We start from the raw sequence: 20,446 nt of genomic DNA on the forward strand, positions 1-20,446 counted from the left end.
CCACTCTGGAAGACATGAGGAACAGGGCAAAGGAGAGGCTCAACAGCACAGACATGAAGAGAAGTGCCAAAAGATCTGGTTGGAAGCAAAAGGCATTCTCAGGGATCAGTCTGCCAGAGGCCACAGGCCAGCTGGAGGAATGCACACATTCCACATTGGCTGATGACCTTGCCTGTCAGAACTGTTGGCAGAGGTCCTGATTACAGCTATGAGAAACTGCTGCCTCCCTAGAGTGATCCCCAAAACCAAGAGAACATTCAAGACATACAAACAAAAACTGTGAGACAAGGCCTAGACATATTACATATTCTAGGAGAGAAACTCCTAGAAGCAAGGCGACTCTTGCCTGCTAAAGAAGGAGTTCTAAGCTTTGATACCTTAAATATGGCTGTAAATCCAATTCATTTTAATGTCTACAAATGAGTGAATACAGAGCTTTGGGTCCCAAAGGTTGAGACTTCTTCCCTAGAATCGATGCACTACTGGAGTATCCAGCAAAGAAAAGTATCACTTGGCCCATGCACCCTGATTCTTACAACAAGTAGGATGTTATAAAATATACATTTGATCTTTGGAGATAAGATTGCTAAACTTTAGAACCTTTATGGTGATAAATATATCTTTAAAAAGATCACTTGTGGTTGAGAGCTATGGATCTTTCAAGCTGTAAGACTAACCTGTTAGAAAAGGAGCACCCACTTGTGCAATAGTGGCTTTATTGTTATGATGGGAGTTGTAGACAAGTGCTCTGCAACTGGACGTGATGCCCACACTCCACAGAAAGGACTTCATACCTGGTACTATAAGTCTGGCCAAAATCCCACTCTGAAGAAAATCATAAGCCTGGGGGAGGGCTGAATACTGTTCTTTAACTAAGATGACACAATATTAAATTGCTTTCTAATAGTTTTTGTTTATATTCACAGACAAATGCTACTCTCAGCCTCAGCTCAACAAACAGCTCTCTTTCTACAAGGATGTGTCCAGATCTATCCCCCTCAGTATCTTCCCACCATAGCACCCATCTTCCTAGATAGCCATAAATGCTTGTTTATTTTCCTGTCTTGCTTTCTGGACTATAAAGACACACTTACAGATTTCTCACTGGACTTCTTCCTCTAGGGATGCCTCTGGCAAAAGGAGAAGTTTCTCACTAAGTAGGAATCTGGAGACTGTAGGAGATGCTCCCCCACGGCAATGTTCCTGGCCAATAAAAGGCTTCAGTTCAAGCCGTTAAAAAAAGTGTTATTATTACTACTATAAAAATCTTTTCCTAGATTAGTCTTTAAAGTTAGATCAGACATTAACTACCCTAGAAATTATGCATAGTGTTTTTTTGTATAGTCAAAGCACTTCCGCATCCATCAATTAATTTTGATAATTTACCATCATTAGCTAGCTAATTAAATTTGAAAATGAACCTCTAGAGGAGAAAGACCAATTTGAAAATATTACTTCAGGCAGATGTCCATGGGCTCAGCTCCTCCTTTCTTGACCTTCCATAAAATTAGTGAGCTCTGGGATGGAACTGGGCCAAGCAAGAGTCCCCTGGGTTTCTCCTCCTCCTTATGTAGTCTAAGCCCAATGCTGGCCTCTCCAGAGCTTCCACAACAAACAGCCAGGAGAGACTCCTGAAGTGTCATGTTCACCAGGAACACAACATCTTTATATCCGCCATCTCTACTACAAGTGCATACAAAATATGGAACTCCTCTGGCCCTTGCCCTTGCAACAAAACTAGGCAGGGGGAAAGTGAATTGGCTGTGATTGTAAACCAAGCAAGCCTCACTGTGTTTAGAGAAGATTTATGAAGGGGTTGCACATCACTAAGTGTTTGTGTGTCTCCATACACTGAAGCTCTAACTCCCAATGTAATATCATTGAATGCAGCCTTTGGGAGGAAAATAACTGTATCCCTAATAAATGGATGGCGTATCTTTATTCTGAAGCCCCCATGATTTAAAAAAATCATAAAAAGTAAATGTCTGATGTATCTGACACCTGTCTGGTGCTAAGGTTGACATTATAGGTGTGTCTAGGAGTGAGAGAAAGTGTCTTAATGACTTCTCTGACTGTAGCTGCCAAGATTGAATAGAAGAAGACAGGAAAAAATAAAGAGAGAATTACTGCCTGTGTTATTTCAAAGAACTTAAATTTGGATTTGCATGAGGAATGGTGAAGAAAAAAAAATCTCTCAACCACTCTCCCCTCACTGATTATACCTTGTAAAGGTTAAAGGTAATTATTAAGAAGCAAATGAAAATTTCTATTGTGTAGACATCACCCAGACCATAATACTTCTCACAGCAACTCAAGACAATTGCCTGTGCAAGGCACCAGGGAGGATGAGCACTATGGAATAGACAAAGGTGCCTTACAATGCTCTGCTTGGGAAACTAAGGCTGCACATTACAGTACAAGTCTACCGCTTAGATTTATTTCTCTTTCATACATTGGAGCCATGACCTCTCACCTGAAATCTATAGAGCACACCACAGCTCAATGCAAAGGGGCATGGAGTTGCTTGGTACACACACACACACACACACACACACACACACACACACACACACACGTTGCAGTCACATAGGCACTGGAATGCTGGAAACACTTTCATGGAATGTTAGCCCCAAAGAAACTTGATGAATTCCCATTTGCTTATCAAAGTTGTTATTTCTGTATTCCATTAAGAAAGCCTCCAACCCAAAGCATACAAACAAGCCTTACACCCACAGCAACCATCAACACCCCTGAAGTCAGGCCTATACCCTGATGGCTCTGTTCCAGGGGCAGGAAACCATGTCATACTGTCCCTTACATGTCCAAGCTGGCCTTGGCACTTTTCCATGTGTTCTTAACAAAACAAAACAAAACAAAACAAAACAAACAAACAAACAAAAAAACAAACAAACAAAAAAAACAAAAAAAAAGGAAAGACAAAGCCTCTGGATGCAGTGGTTTTCCTGGAAGCACAGGGGGGTTTCACAGCATGCTCTGTGCCGATGGAGCCTAAGGGTGGCACTGCTACTTACATATCACATAATACTAACAAATATGACAGGAATGATAGCATTTTCAGGAGCATCATGATTTGTGTTAGAACTTCACCTTGTGAAATGGATAGTTTATTATCTCCACTTACAGGGCTGGCTGGTACTACAGCTGAGATGGACTCCAACCCTGGCTATTTGATGGTGGTGTGATAGAATGAATCCCAGACACTCTGTATTCCTGGAATATATCTAAATGAAACCCTAGATAAAGGTTCAGAGGAAGACCTTGATTGATGCTCAGTGACATTGTCACGTGTTGTGATTCTGTTCCCTTCCCCTTCTGATTGCTCCATTGATCCAATGTCATCTGTTCATAATTACAAGATGCTACTACTGTTTCCAGCCTCAGTTCACCTATAGTTCACGAGGTTTAGTGGGGGATATGGTATTATCTGTGTAATAATGTGTGTACTGTAAAAGTAGAAGCAACATCTCCTCCTGCCCTGTGAGACACAATTAAACACATACTCTATTCTCAGTGACTACTCACAGGTCTTGATTTATTCATTACAATCAAGATTCAGAGTCCAAGATAAAGTCTGAAAAAGGGCCCAGCCCCTGCAAACAAAAACAAAAACTAAACATGGATTCCAAGAAGGAAACTAAAATCCACCACAAAAGAAGAGAGGATAAATGTGCAAGAAGTAGTGATGGCTGTCGCTACAGCCAATTCAGCAGGCCATTTGTTTTCTAAGCATCTTAATATGAAATAATGAAGCATGGTATCTAATAATTGTGTGACGAGATATGAAAACTGGGAGAAAAGAATTATGGCTCAATATGATTAAATATATATGGTGCTTGAAGGGGGAATTATAAGCATAGAGAGAACTGAGTTCTTACCTCGCCTCCGACACTAACTCACTAGGTGATCTCAGCCTGCTTGACTTTGATTTTCTTTTTCCCTTATCACACTGGATAGTATGCTTGTCATGGTTTTTCCTTTTCTTTTCTTTTTTAAATTTTTTATTGGTTCTTCATGAATTCACAGCAAGCACCCCAATCGCACTTATCCCCCCTCCCCTCATACCTGCCCTCCACCCTTACAACCTCCCTGCCACAGAGAAGAGAATCTTGTTGTGGAAGCTTTAGGTCTGTCACAGTGTGTCCCACAAGTATACCTTTCCCCCATACTTCTTTGTGTTCATTGCAATGACTCGTTGTTCTGGTAGGAGGCCTCTGACTTCTGCTATTCTACCAATACTGGAACCTCACTGGGACTCCTTTCAGATATCCTGCTGTTGCCCTGTGTCATGGAGATCCTATACTTTTGGATCTGTAGGACTGCCTCTTTATTCACTCCAGCAGTTCATCTATAAGGTAGATATTGGGGTGGGCCAACTCAGAGCCCTGGATCTGGACCTAAGGGGTATCTGAGCTTGTCAAACCATCAGCTCTCCTACCCTCAGGGCCAGCTCACCAGCAAATACCCTGCTGCCCAGGCAAGGTGCAGGGCTCACTTTCCCAAGTGTTGCAGCTGGTGAGGAACATGGCCAATTCCATCACTCTCATGATCCCTGGGTCAGCTCTCCTTCCTGCCGTACATGGCAAGATGTGAGGGGGTGAGGGATGGGAAGAGGCTGTCTCTCCCTCATCTGTGTCTCTGCCCAGCAGGCAAGAGTCAAGGCTGGCTCTCCTACACTCATCATCTAGGGCCAGCTAAGCCATTCTCCTCCACCACCACCAGGGTTCAGTCTACTGTGCTGTCCTGGCCAGTTGCAGAGTCCACTCTCCCTTTCCAGAGTGCTGCAGCTGGTGAGGGGCAGGGGTAGTTCTCCAACTCTCATGACCTCAGGGCCAGGTCTCCTGCTTGCCCCCAGGTAGCAAGAGATAAACAGACAGGAGGTATCTCTTCCTTGTCCACAATACCCACACTGGAAAGGGATGGTAGGGCCAGCTCTCCCATACTCATAGGTAGGGCCAATGGGTTCAATCACCAGCAAGTACTGCAGCTGGCTAGGGGCAGGATCAGCTCTCCTCTTCTCATAGCTCCAGATCCAATTCTTCCCTAAAGCCCAGGGAAGGGGTGGGGCCAGTTCTACACAGCCCTGAGACTTCAACAAGTCCCTAGGTAACAGCCCAGATCAGGGATATTCACCTGGCCTTTATTGGCAATAGAACCTTATTACTGCAGGGCCATGGACCCAGACATGACCCCCAGTGGCAGCATATAGGTCAGGGCCCAGCTATGGTCCCAGGTGGCATCAGTGGCCACTCATATCAGGGTGTTCCTCACTACCCTCGAGTCTCCAGCTCTGCCTTTCTTCATTGTGCGCACATCTTTCTGTTTCTCTTCCTCTTCCATTTTCCACCACTTACTTGTGCCTCTTAGTGGAGCCCGGGGTCTTTGAGTGTCTGCGGTCATCTTAGGAGTGGTCCTGGAAGTGCAATGCTCCACTCAGGCATAATGCTTTATGCGTTATGGTGCCAGGCAGGGGTTATCTTGGGCATGGTCTCCCTGTACCCCAGGCCTGCCCGATACTGGACTGGTGGTCATCTCAGTCTACTCAGGCTAGCTCCCTATCCGGGGCCCATGGCACCAGTCAGGTGGTTGTCTTGGGCTTGTTCCTCACCTGGTCGAATGAGTGGCCCTTTTGCAAGGGTCATCTGTCTCTGGCTCACTCCCTCCAGGGGCTCATGGTCCTAGGTGGGGTTCTTCTAGTCTCTGGCTTGCTACCCATCCTTCCTTGGAGCCTATCTGGGCCTGGCTGGTCCTCAACTGGTGGTCATCTCTGGCTAGCCCCCTGTCCAGGCCCCCCAGTAACTGAAGGGTTGTCTCAGGCTTGCTGTTTTTCAGAGTGTTATACTAATCATTCAGATGTTCCTGATCAGAACACTGAGCATAGACATAGCCTCTCTCCTCTCTGCCACCTACTGACACACATGTGACACAGCAGCCACACCTGCAAGGCCTTTAAGGGCATTCAGTGTTTTCTTAATATCTTACTGAAGAGTTATTGACATGAAACTGAAATCAGTGTTCCATTGAATAAATGGGATGACCATTGGTTTTGAAGGTCATCTTGCTGGGTCCCCCCATCATTTCCTTCCTCCTCCAGTCTTTATGCATGCCTCCCACTGTGTTGTACATCTTCTACTCTCTGTGTCTAATACTGAACTCAACACTAGGATATCTGTCAATCTCCGAGTGGCTCTTCAGATGGAACGGTAATTGATCTATGTGAACCCACTGCCTATCTTTGTATTTTAAATGCAAACAGCGAAGGCAGGGGTATGGGACACTGTGACAGTGTGTTCTCAAAATAAAGCCAGGAATAGCTAAGGAAACAAAAAGGGCTAATAGGGCACTGGCTCCTTTTGTTTCTGTAGTCTAAGGGATGCTTCATTAAGTGCTGCTACTCTCACAGGGTCCCTGGTCATCCTCCTCCTCCCACCCCTGAGCCTCCCTCTCCCTGGACGCATCCTTTGGGCCAACATTTGCTCCCTGTTTCAACTTGGCTCTACGTCTCTTACTTGGTGTGTCAAAGCTAGATGTGTTTTATGGACTGCTCAATGTCATCTAATGTTCTTCATAATCACTACAAAGCTCTTGTAATTGCTTCACCTTCATTCCTATGGGACAGTGTTTTAACTGCTTGTCTATGAATCCAAATATAATTGAACTGGAAGAGATATGGAAATCATCTAGACCAGTAGTTCTCAGCCTTCCCAGTGCTGCCACCCTTTAATGCACTGTAGTGACCCCCCAACCATAAAATTAATTTTATTGCTACTTCACAACTGTAATTTTGATGCTGTTATGAAGCACACTGTAAACATTTGTGTTTTCAGATGGCCTTAAGAGACCCCTGTGAAAATGTCATTTGATCACACACACACACACACACACACACACACACACACAAACACATGAGGTTACAACTCACAGGTTGAGAATCTCTGACCTAGATCCTTACCATTCAAAGTGTGCAGCATGGTTCAGATACGAAATGTCCTCTGGAATTGTTCATGCATTGAAGGCTTTGTCCCCAGATGGTGGGTGTCATTGAAAGGTGATTGGCTAGGACACGCAGATGCTGACTTCAGTGAGTTAACACATTGATGAGTTCAAACCTGGAGGGGCCTAGGAAGTGGCACCTAGGTGAAGGAGATCGCTGGGGCCATGCCCTAGAAGGATTTATCTTGTCTCTTGGCTTTCCCTGTTTCCTGTCTACTGTGAGCTGAGCTGTCCTGCTTCATCTCACACTCCACCTTGATGTTCAGCCTTCCCATTGGCTCAGAAGTAATGTAGCCACATGAGTGTGAACAAAGCCCTCTAAAATGATGAGCCAAAATAAATCTCTCCTCCTTCAAAGTTATCTTTCTTGGGCATTCAATCACGATGACGTAAAATAACAAACACGATCTAATTGGTAGATTAGTAACATTGGAATAGCCTTACCAGCCGATTCGAAATCTGCCTCTCAAGCCTGCCCCAGCCCCACTACATGAAGATCCACATTTCAACAAAATTCTAGGGTGATGGACATCCATTTGATTTTGAAAGTAGATGTTGTAGAAATACCACCTCATTTCACAGGGAATTAGCATATCTAAAGTGAGTGGTTGAGACAGCCTAGACCCCAGGGCTCTTGATAGTTAACTATGTACAACTTTAACTCTTAAGCACTCTTGATTCATTTTTATGCTTAACTAGTTTGTCAAGCATTTACTTCCATGTGAATTGGGAGACACCAACACACACAAAAAAAGCCAGTATATAGGTTTTAGGTTCATCTTGTCTCATCTACTATGGCTTTTTTTTTTTTTTTTTTTTTTTTTTTTTTTTTTTTAATTATGGTCTCACTGCATAGCCCAGACTGGTCTCAAACTTTTGGCTCTTCTGTCTTGGTTTCCCAAGCACTAGGATTTAGAGGTGAATTCCACTGTGCCCAGATCGATCTATTAACATAGCTTCATATTTTTCTGCAGCCTTATTCCCTTTCATGTTCTGATTCAATTTTCTCACTAGGACCTCCAAGTAATGAATCCAGTAGAGCTAGTCTTTCGTGTATTATTTTCCTCTCCCATTTCCCTTCTACGATGCCCTTGGCTAATTATTAACTAGTCTTTCTTTGCACTAATATTTTATTTAGAATAAATGTCTGAAATGAAATGGATGAAAATAGTCTCAGCTTGATTTTATTTTAGTTCTTGGCTAAAATACTGAAATTTAAATTACAATTGCTTTACAGGATGGAGAGTTTGATAATGTATTTTAGAACTTATGGATCTAATAAGTCAGAGATACAGAAAATTATTACTTATGACTTATTCAGATTTTGAACACTTTTGTATCATCATAACTTCCTACTTTCAAAGACAGAATACCTCGTGTTTTCACCTTTGAAATTTCCAAAGCTCATTGAGAGGAATGAGACAAATAAAGAAGTGTAGGAAAAAAGAAATATGTATTTCAGACCTACTCTCCACTCCTTGCTTCCTGGCTGCATTCTGAAACCTATAGCCCTGTGTATCTTGGATGTTGTTCTTCTACCCATTGCTCCTACCTACACAGTCTCTATTAGTGTTTTTTCCCCTGATTCTTTTAACCTGTATCTGAGAGAACCTGGCCTAGGACCCTCTACAACAGTATATTCTTGGCCAATTGAATCTCAGTGTTCCAAAGGTAGAGAGAAAGGAGACGGACAGCTCACAGTAATACTCAGGCCACCTGACAAAGCACACACATCAGCAGGTGACTCTGAGGCCCTTTCTGAAAGGCATGGCTCTGACTCATGTGTCTTCAGCAAAAAGGGGAAGAGACATCTGCCCCTGGTTAGCAAGTGTCCCTCTTGTTCCTGCCATTTTCTGTTTAAAATTATTCCATAACTTGGTGAGCAGCTACATTTGAACTTTTCTGAAACAAACAAGCAAAAACCCTAATTTTTTCCCAATACCTCTCCCTCCATCTCTGTTTGCTTTGAGAAATGTTTATGATCAAGAAAAGCTAAAAAATATGCAAGACATCAGAAAACTCTTGAAACTTGCTTCTAGATAAACTTCTCCCTGTCCTAATAAATAGGAAAGTAAAAATTGCTTTCTAATGTAACCTGAAGTCATTTACAAACAAAAGGCCCCTTTCCCCATATATTTCCCACTTCTTTATCTGAAATTCTGACACTAACACACCGGTGGAAGTTTCCTCTGCTTTCTTGTTGCAAGGAGAATGGGAGCAGTCATGAGACAAGGCCCATGAATCCATGTATTCTACCTTGCCCAGAACTAAGCTTACTCTCACTTTTTCACATGTGTTTAGAAGGGTAGAGAGTATCCTAGTCAGGTGTAGCAAGCATGGGGGCTGTATGTAGCAAAGGAAAACACAGAGGTAGCACAATCTCCAGACCAGAAAAGATTCTATCCTTACGCAAGACTCTGAAGTCCAAGAAGAAGCAAAGTTCACAGTGACTGCTTCATCTCTCAGTCTCCTGCAGATCCAAAACTTCCCTTCTGTGGATGGGGGATGGCTCACATTCAGCAACCATAAGTAATAGGCCAGGAAGAATGGGTAATATATGAAGGGAGACAAAAGACAACCAGAAACAGCATCCATGGTGGTGGCCTGAAAATAAATAGCCCAATTTGTTTATACAGATTTGGTTTTCGACAAATAACCTCAGAATCACAAATTGCTTGTACTATCTCCTCCATGTGAAGAAATCTGTCTAGGCTCCCATAGCAGTGTCAACACAAAAATACAACTTTCACCTCAAAGAGAATAAAAGATGGTTTAGTCTTAAACCAGATATGACCATGGCCTGAGAAGACAGATTTGGGCTATCGTACAGTTCATGTTCCAACTTATTAACAGTTTTATCATGTTTCTAATATAACAGAACAATAACAACAAAAAACTCGATACCTTTTAAATAATTTGATGGAAACATCAGATAAGTGGGTTCCAGAAAACCAAAGAAATCTCAGCTGTAGCCTTGGATGCTACATGATCTGACTTCACTCTTAGCCTTTTGGATGGTTCCAGCTACGTTTGTGCATTTCAAAGAATCTGCCCAACAGTCATGAACATGTTAGTGTACACACAGAGGAGAACAATCAACAGCTGTTAAGGGAACCAAAGGTTACCCAAGATAATGTGGTTCTTGACAGGGAAAACTGCAAACGCTCCTCAATCATCAATGTTGTAATCAGTTAACCAGCCTTGCAGAAGGTTCAGTGCCAGGTGAGAATCCCACCAGGGACTTTCATTCACACCAGAAGTGACAAAAACAAGTTGCAAATGATGACAGGATGGGAAAGACAGCATCAGAGCTTTGTAGGCAAAAGTCATGGGCCCCACTTCAAACTTTAAGGAGGCCCAGTCTACAGACAAATCCAGGATCTGGAGTTCTCCTGAGCAAATGTTTAATTTATCCATCCATTCATTTAATAGATGGTTAAAAGAAGCTAGAGATGGTTCAGTGGTTTGGAGTTATCTCATTGCTCTTGCAGAAGACCTGAGATCTGTTTTCTTATCAGATAGCTCAGAACCCTCTGAAACATCAGCTCCAAAAGAACCAACATGCTCTGCTGGCCTTCTCAGGTACATGCACCCAAGGACACACACACACACACACACACACACACACACACTTAAAAATACATCTCTACTATGACTTAATAAGTGACAGCCAAATAGTAGTAAGACATCTCAAAAGACAGAGAATTGTGATAGAATTAAGAATCCAACTTGGAGAATTAGATTGAGCAAGTAGTGTGTGTGTGTGTGTGTGTGTGGTTATGTGTTAACAAATGAACTAGATGGTAGGCATAAGAAACAAACAAAAAAAAACCCCTACTTTTGGCTGAAGAATAAGCTATGAGACAAGATTACAGCAGATGAACACAGATAAGCAACCAGGGTATTTTCCTTCATTGTATGTTGTTGTACTGAATACCACAGAGTGAATCATTTATAAAGAATAGAGGTTTATTTAGTTCATGGTTCTGCCCTTGGTCTCAGCTGAATGACCAATAACATTCTGAAGGCTGAGAATCTCTCTTGCATCATGCTAGAATTTGTTTAGCATCTGGCTAAGGCTTTCTTGCTACACTGCAACTCAGCAGAAGGTATTGCTTAGTGAAATGGAGAAAAGGTAAAGCCGCAGAGAAGTCATTTTTATGGAAGAACCACTCCCACAGTAAGTCATTAATTTAGTAATTAATCAATTCAGGAAGACAAATGCCTTTTGGTTCAACGAATTCCCAATGATTCCACCTCCAAATACTAGCAATGTGGATTTGAGGATTAAACTTCCAACATATGAACTTCGTGAGACAAATGTTCAAACTAGAGGAAAGGGTTGTTGCTGGTGAGAATCTCTTATGCTGTACTAATATACACACTCTCACTCACTCACTCACTCACTCTTTAAAAAAAACCTGAGAAGCCATTAACATAACTCAGCCAAAGATATATCATTATCCAATTTTCTTGTGAAGAAGAAACACTCCACTGTTTGTGTGGGGCATGCACTGGAGACATTTGAGATTCGAGATAGAAAAGGTGGCAATGACGTTATCACATAGTTAAGACACAAGTAATGAGACCCACATGAGAGGGGCAGCAGGGAATGAAGAGCTGTGAGTAGAATTCAGAACTATGCATGAGGAAAAGCCAATCACATGTGGCAGTGAACTGAATGAGAAGATGGAAGAAAAGTTAACATTCCTGATGGCTGTCAAGCACTCAAGTGATTAGTAGGTGACAGGACCACAAATGGAACTGAAGAATTATAAGGAAGAAGATTTAGGGAAAGGTGCAGAAGCCTTGCTATGTTTGAGGAAACTGAGTGGCATCCTGGTATAAAGCTTTTGCACAGTCATTGCACAGAGAGTCTGCAAGTCAGGCCAAAGGCCTGGAATTTGGACATCATAATCAGCAAGCCTGGGGAAATTGAAGCGAGTGAGGTAAATACTCACAATGAGAAGTCAACTGAGCTTCATGGTGTAACCTTGAACAACCCAAAATTTAAGAGACAAGAAAAGCAGACAGGATGTCCATCTGCAACAGACCTAAAGAAGAATTACAAAGATGAGGATAATGGAGAACGTGGAGAACTTGGATGCTTCCTGAAAGTAATTTAATGGAGATATCAGATGACTTGCATCATATGGAACAGAGGTAAAGTGACGTAAGATTTACACATTCTGATTGACACAGTGATGAAGAAATCACTGGCCAGAGAAACTGAATCGACTGACTTAAAAAGAAAAATAAAATGAAGAAGTAGACTCAGAAAGTAGGTCTGCTTGAAAAGTTTACTCGAGGAATGGAGAAACATTTGTTGAAATTTGTAGAAATTTTAAGCTCAAGGAAAGCTTTCAGGACTGAGAGCAAGTTGAGTAAGTTCAAAGACTTAGAAGAGAGGTAGAAAACACAGGATAGAGAGGGGTGAATATGCAAGAAGCTCCAAGAAGGTAGGAAGCAGTAAGATCCAGAGCCTGGAGCACAGGGATCTCTCAAGGTCTAGAGGAAAACTTAGGTCAATGTTTAGAACACTTTTGTCATGAGCACCATAAAATGTAACACAAAGAAATTAAACTATAAGGAGACTAAGTCATCATCTAAGTCGAACAGTGGTTATAGATGGGAACTGGGTAATCCAATGTCTTACCTACAACTCTAAGACTCAGGTTCCGTAATGCCTGGCATCCTCAACAAATCATCTACTCCCACCATGATGAGAAGCTCCAGTTCACACAGAACAATATCAGAAGACTAAGAGTGAAGAGCTACCTTTAGGGCTCTGTTTTGGTAAGGAAAACACTTCCCCTAGGTCAAATGGAAACTGACTCAATAGTTGTCATGGTTATATATGCTCAGCCCACAGAGTAGCACTAGTAGAAGTACTAGTGCTGTTGCAGTAGGTGTGTTACTGGGGATGTGGACTTGAAGACCCTCATCCTAGCTGCCTGGAAGTCAGTGTTCTGCTAGCAGCCTTCAGATGAAGATGTAGAACTCTCAGCTGCTCACACACCATGCCTGCCTGGATGTTGCCATGTTCCCACCTTGATGATGATGGACTGAACCTCTGAACCTGTAATCCAGCCCCAATTAAATGTTGTCCTTATAAGAGTTGCCTTAGTCATGGTATCTGGTCACAGCAGTAAAACCCTAAGGCAATGGTCAAGATTTTTTCATAAGCTTAAACCAAGTCCTGACAAGGAAATGGAGCAGCCACAAGTAAGTTGGAAAAAAATTGTGATATATACTGGAGTAGGCAAGAGTCTGCAAGGTTTCTAATTAAAGTTCTTTTACATGAAGACTAGAATAATGGTGGCTATGGCTGTCAGGTACGCAACTAAAAATGATAGCCCTGGTTATTTATAATTTATAAGCAGGAAAAGGAAATATGTTTAGTTTTCTTCATTACTTCTTGAAAAAGAAGAACAGCAGTTGAGTGTGATATTGCAGAAACAGACAAGAATTGAGAGTCACAGAAAAGAAGAGAAGAGAAGAGGAGAGGAGAGGAGAGGAGAGGAGAGGAGAGGAGAGGAGAGGAGAGGAGAGGAGAGGAGAGAAGAGAAGAGAAGAGAAGAGAAGAGAAGAGAAGAGAAGAGAAGAGAAGAGAAGAGAAAAAAAGAGGAACAAAAGGAAAGAAAAGAGGAGCAAAAGGAGAAAAAAGGAAAGATCCATCAGAGATGGTCTTAATGGCACATGCACTTGAGAGGCAGAAGCAAAAGAAGGATATGTTTGAGGCCATAATAGATCTCTAAAAATACTGACTAGCAAAGAAAACAAGCTAAGATGGGGAAGCATAAACTTCTCCACATGCCTATTTTTCTAGTACATTTCTATATTCGGGTAAGGGAACAAAGATTAAGAAGAACAGTACCCTTGTTCTAGGAGGAATCTTACCACATGGTGAGACAGATTCATAAGAGACTGGGAGAAATGTATAAAGAGTGGTTCATATCTCTGCATAACCCTTGGTCTCTGTACTAGAGAATCATAGAGATGCTGATAACGCTAGAGAAAATGGAGTCAGAAAAAGTAAATAAAGTCAAAAGTAAATGAAGTCTGTGATTAGAGAATAGGACACTGGAGTGACATCCAACCAGGGGCTGAATGAAAGGGACAGTGCTCAGGAATTTGAGTACTACATTTGTTGAGTTGCTTGTCTGACAAACACTAAGAAATCTTAAGATTGTGTCTAAAATAAAAGAAGATGATGATTGATGTGGGTGATCTCAAAATCAACAAGGAAGGGAAGGAAACAACCAGGAAATGAGCTGATGTCATCAATGACCAGGAGGAAAACACATGGGGCAAGTGGGCCATGTGGCTCGGAGGGACAAAGAGCTTTGCCATGAGGGGTGTTGAGTGTCTGAAAGTGGAGTCAGGACAGCAGCAACTGTTCTCCTGGACAGGTGTCACACAGAGTGTGGAAGAATGGTCAGCGATTTGGTGAGGAGGGCAGAGGAGGGGGAGAGTTTTAGTTCTCAGTTAAGAAACGGGAATTGAGAGCTTTCTGCTCTCTGAGGACGCGGGCGATTGGGTGTTACCAACTAACCTACCAACACCCCCAAGGGATTCCCAACACATTTGACAATGACAGATGGTAGCCTGTCTCAAACTCGGAGCTTATTGCTATACTTCTAAGTCTTCCATCTACCAAGGGAGGAGTTTCAAAGTGACCATGACTTCTACACTTGATAAAACATTAACAATGTCATTACTAATGCAAGAAAAGCTTCTTATGCCAGAGCAAATAAAAATAAAGGTGTGAGTTGAGATATGAGACAATGTGGCTCTGAGCAGGAATTTACAGTTCTGCTCAGCTGGCTCCTGCTTGCCCGTACCTGACTGTCTCTCATTTGCATTTCTGCTTTCTTTTCTCATTATGGTCACTATTTACTTGAGAGATGATAGGACCTTGGCTGAGGATGGAGAACAATTAGCATATAAACAGGTTTTTAAAGAACTGGAACAGAAAGACTTTACAGGCTGCTGATGCCTAGAGACTTGACCCTAAAATAATCAAGAAAAAGGACATTGGGGCAATCTTTAGCCAGCCCTAAAATTATCCCTGGCTTGCTTTGACTGACCTAAGGTGGCTCATCATTTAATGTGGCTACAAGCTGCCTCCAGGTTTACTTTAACACTCCAAACAAACTCTTAGTACCAAATACTCCATACTTGAAGGAAATGTGGTGTACTGGGAATAAAGATTTTTAAGGCGCAGCATGGCAAGTCTAAGCTCCAAAACTAGTTGCCATGCTAGGCTTAATTTCCCTTGACAAATACATGAACTCTGAATAATGACAGTAGACAGTAACATTTATGGGGATCTTCAAATGAGTTGATTTCTTTAGTCGCATCTCCAGAAAAACCCCAATTCTACCAACCTCCCGGGGTGAGCTTTGCCCAACAAAATAATTGGAGTCCATACCTAATACACAAAATTAAAATGGGGTTTGTTTTAGATTTTTAAATTTTATCTTATGTGTACAAGTGTGCTGTTGTCATGTATACATGTGTACCACGTCCATGTCTAGTGCCTGCTCAGGCCCAAAGAGGGTGTTGGATCTCCTGGAACTGAGTTGCAGATGGTCTGAGCCACTAGAATCTGTTGGGAATTGTATTTAGATCGTCTACAAGAACAAGAAGTACTCTTAACCACTGAGACATCCCTCCAACCTCCCTAACAAGTTGTGTGTTTTAAGGTAAGTTTAAATGCTCTTCAAGTTCCTCGGGTCCTCTCATGTCTTAGCTCCTTTCTCCATCGTCTTCCTGAGGTGCCAGCTTTGCTCTCCCACTATAGGTTAAACATGGTGCTTTCTCATTAGGCCTCCGTGTATGACCAACATAATGCCTCTTCTTAAAGGTCCGCTGACAGCAGAGGAGGAAACTGACTGACATTTACTGTCACATAAAACATATCTGGCCCTCCTCTTCCAGGTCCTAGCTCACCCGGATGTATCCCTGGTATTGCAGCTTCTCATGGTACAGTTTTTCTCCTGCTGTTTTCTCTGAGCTCTGGGGCTAAAACAAATGCTTTTTTTTATTGCTTCATTATGTAGGACACTTGCTGGTCTCTTTGTCTCACACTGTCTCTCCTGGGTTTTACCTGCAATAGGCATTAAAGGCCCCAAATTGCTTGTGTGGATTCTACCCTAAACAATACGAAACGTGTTATGAAATGGTGTTAACATGATTTTTCCAGCACCTTTTCCAGATCACATTTCTCTTCAGCTATCCCTCTCCTCTGTAAGTGGGAAGGGAAGGAGGCAAAAGTTACTCCCCCTTTGTCTCTGGCACGTGTCATATAACACAGGAGTCACTTTAAACTCTCTAAACTCTCACGGTGACCTTGTGGGGTGTATATTATTGTTGACATTTTACAGGTAGTGAAGGCTAGCCTGAGGAACTGAAGTCATTTGCCCAGGATCACAAAGATAATGAGTTGTGTCAAGATTAGAGCTCAGGGATTGAGCTAATAGATTCCCTCAGAAGCCTGCTTCCACACAGAAAGCCCAGCTACCTTGAGGCCACCATGCTGTGAGGAAGATTGGCCAGCTCTGTGGAACAGGGAATGCTTCACAGAAAACAACAAGGAACCAGACCTGTGTGTGAAGCTTGAGTAGCTCAGGCTCTCTCTCATAGGTACCTGTTTAATGTTGGTGACAGGATGAGCCCAGCTCATGTCACAGGGAACAAAACTATCTGGCTAAACCGTTAACTGTTTGCTTTTTCAATTTAAAAAGAACTCTACCTATGTCTCTTTGTAAACCTATGATGCCATCACTGGTGGTGGTGGTGGTGGTGGTGGTGTGTGTGTGTGTGTGTGTGTGTGTGTGTGTGTGTGTGTGTGTGAGAGAGAGAGAGAGAGAGAGAGAGAGAGAGAGAGAGAGAGAGAGAGAACACTTATGCCTAATGTCTTCTTTAAAGTCAATGCTAGAAACTTCAGAAAATAGTCAAGAAGTACCCTGTACTGGAAAGAACCAACTCTATAGGACAAAAAGCAATTTTACTTCTTGTGTTCTATCTCCATGAATTTTGGAAACAACCTAATTCATTAATTCCCTCATTTGTTCATCTAAGCAAGCATACAAAATGCACTCACTACATTCACAGACACCATTATAGGTCCAGTGGACTCTGCCACAGAAAAGGAAGACATGTCCCTACTTGCATGATGATGATAGGACAAGAACGAGCCTACAAAGATACAACTCAACAAAAAATCAACATTTGAGTCAGGAGTGATGACACATGTCTATAATCCTTGGAAAGTTGTGGCAGAAGGCTTGGGCCTTCAAATCCAGCCTCACTGAATAGTGAGATTGTCTCCAAAAATAATGTATAAAATGTCAGATGTAAATAGAAGGAATTAGCAAGATTCAGGTATAAAATATGATGGGGAGGGGAAGGCAAAAAGCAGTGTATGTTTCTTACCTTCTTTCTAAAATCATGGCTTTTAGGAGAATCAGATGAATTTGTGAAGAAATGGAGGAGAGTCGTTCTAAATGGAGGGGGGAGATTGTGTAAAGATTCAGAGGGAGAAGCAGGTATTTGAGGAGGACCAAGAGTGCTAATATAGCTGGAGTAGACAGGAGAAGAAGGGTCAGATTGGAGACATGCCTCAAATCCACAGAAGGGAGCACGGACTTCATTGCAGTGTGCTGTTCAAAAGTATTGAAATACTGTGAGTTATTGGATCTGGATGGTGGTTGAAGATGAGACTCTCTAGAGAAGATAGCTGAGGTGATTGCAGATGCCCAGACGAGTGATGCTGGTGATCTGGGCCTGGGAGGTAAGAAGTGATGAGCTGAAAGATGTGGTTAAAAGGAAAATATCTCAGTTGCATACACAAAGTCATTATTCAGACGCAGTTCTTTGCTCTGAGATTGAGAAGCATTTCACTTTTTAAACAGATGATTCAAAGAGCTAAGCTGAGGTCTCCATCAGTGCCCTGAGAGGCAATACTTGGCCTTTTAAATCTGCCTCCCATTTCTCCACCTAGGTGGACATACCCAATAACTTAAGTCATCCATACAGCTCTCTGCAGGGTTTGCTCTTCTCACCATCTTGCAGAAGATCCTGGTTTTCTGACCTGTTCCTTAAGGAGCAATGTAATCAAACCTTCTATAGCTGGACATGTAGTGCTTGCTTATGAGATCTGCTTTCTAAGGATCAGGAAGTAGAATCAATTCATGGAAGGAAACCAGGATCTCCTAGGGAAAGGAAATACATACACTTCTATATGTTTTCTCCCAATATGTAAGTGAAGGAACATATATTACCATATATTACGTGTTGGTCTGAATAAAAGTGCTCCCCATTAGCTCCTATATTTGAATGCTTAGGCCTCAGTCGTTGGAACTGTTTGAGAATGATTAGGAAGTGTATCATGGGGTGGGCTTTGAGGCTTAAGAAAGCCCATATTAGTCCTCTGCTTTGTGCTTGTGGATGGAGATGTGAGTTCTCAGTTACCACTCCAATGCCTGCCTGCCTGCCTGCCTGCCTGCCTGCCTGCCTGCCTGCCTGCCTGCTGCCATGATCCCACTAGGAAGACTGTAGATTCTAACCCTTTGGGACTATTTGCTCCAAGTTAAATTGTTTCTCTCATAAGTTGCTGTCTTAGTCAGTGCTTCTATTCTTGCACAAACATCATGACCAAAAAGCAAGTTTAGGAGGAGAGGATTTATTCAGTTTACACTTCCACATTGCTGTTCATCACCAAAGAAAGTCGGGGCTGGAACTCAAGCAGGAGCTGATGCAGAGGCCATGGAAGAATGTTACTTACTGGCTTGCTTTGCCTGGCTTGCTCAGCTTGCTTTCTTATAGAACCCAGGACTGTCAGCCTAGGGATGGCACCACCCACAATGGGCCCTCCCACCCTTAATCACTAATTGAGAAAAATGCCTTACAGCTGGATTTCATGAAGGCCTTTCCTCAAGGGAGGCCCTTTTCTCTGTGATAACTCCAGTTTATGTCAAGTTGACACACAAAACCAGCCAGTACAGTTGCCTTGGCATGGTGTTTTGTCACAGCAATCAAAAAGTAACTAAGATATATTAATTACTTTCCTTGAGGCTATGACAAAAGACCTTCCAAAAATAATGAAAGGGAGGAAAGATAGAGTCCATATTGGCAAGAAATATATGCCAGTGGGACCAGCTCTTGTCAGTGACAGCAGGAGCTTACTCTCTTACATCTTGATGGATCAATAATCAAAGAGGAATGTGGGTATTTATCTGTCATTTCTACCTCCCCACCACCACAATCAAGACTAGGATTCCAGCTTAGGAGATTGGCACCACCCACTTGAAGATTTTCCTCCCTCAATTAAATCCTCTCTGGAAACAGCACTCAGACATACTTAAAGGTACAGTTCTTTAATGTTATAGGCGTTTCTTTATCCACTTGAATTGATGTAAGGAAAAATCACAGGAAATAAAAGATCAGACTCTGTTGTCATAGAATACTCCGGAGTGACCTGGGTCTTCCCTGGAGCCTGAGGTGTGCACAGCTAGACGGTGAGACAGCTCAGGGATGAAGCAGCAATGGCCTCACAGTGCAGCCACAAAGACTGTAGCAGTGTCCTGGAGACAGTGCTTGAGAGCAAATGTGTGAAGAAAGAGGTCTGTTCCCTTGGAGCCCAAGCCTGCTGGTTTATAAGGGAAGTAAAGACAGTCTAGACCTGAGAAGTGACACCATGTGGCCACCAGAGAAACAAGTACCCAGATTGTACAGACCCTTCCAGTCATCTGCTATGTTAGAGATAAATCTGACTCACTCTTGGTCCTGGTCTGGTGGAAGATGTAGGGCTTGGGAAAAATTTGGAACGTCTACAAATTCATACAGACAGGAATCCTAATGACCTAATGAAATACCAAGCACCATGCATTTGGCATCTGATGAGGGATGGTATGGTGTCTAGAGTAGCACTTTCATGGGTACACCTTACATACACATACATGCAAAGAACGGTCTGCCTTCCAATCATGAAAATATGCCAGTCTGTCTTTACTGGTAGGACAACTGTTTTTATTTATCTATCCATAATTGTGTGGATTTTTTTAAAATACTCTATAGTTTTTACATGGAATTCCCTTTTCAAAAAGGAAGAGGTATATCAAACATATATAGTGCATACTCTTCACTCTAACAAGCACCCCTGTTGGTAATCCTAGAAACCTACAGCCCATGATAAATTCTACATACATACTCTGTGACTCCTGGGATAGCAGTAGGAGACTGGAGTCCTGGGCTAGGCAGCAGATAAAGTCTGTACTACCTTCACCATGAATCCTTAACTTCATGTCTCCTCAGCTTCGGAGGCTCTCCCCTGTCCTCCCCAACCTCAGGACTACAGGGAGTTCACTTTGCAAGTAGCTGGCACTGATGGTGCTCACCCATATCTTGCTCTCAGTTGAGGTCCCCACAT

At 42.5% G+C, this 20,446-nt stretch overlaps 1 protein-coding gene and 1 non-coding gene across 2 annotated transcripts in view; both read right to left on the bottom strand.

Moving 5' to 3' along the window:
• LOC143443705 (uncharacterized) overlaps positions 1–20,446 on the bottom strand; it is a 162,997-nt gene that overhangs the window by 102,233 nt on the left and 40,318 nt on the right. The window lies entirely within an intron of this gene.
• On the bottom strand, positions 5,851–5,978 carry LOC117716649 (small nucleolar RNA SNORA17). The gene has a single exon (XR_004607765.1). It is a non-coding gene; the product is annotated as a small nucleolar RNA SNORA17 (small nucleolar RNA).

Source organism: Arvicanthis niloticus, chromosome 10 (assembly GCF_011762505.2).
Source record: "Arvicanthis niloticus isolate mArvNil1 chromosome 10, mArvNil1.pat.X, whole genome shotgun sequence".
Classification (NCBI taxonomy): domain Eukaryota; kingdom Metazoa; phylum Chordata; class Mammalia; order Rodentia; family Muridae; genus Arvicanthis; species Arvicanthis niloticus.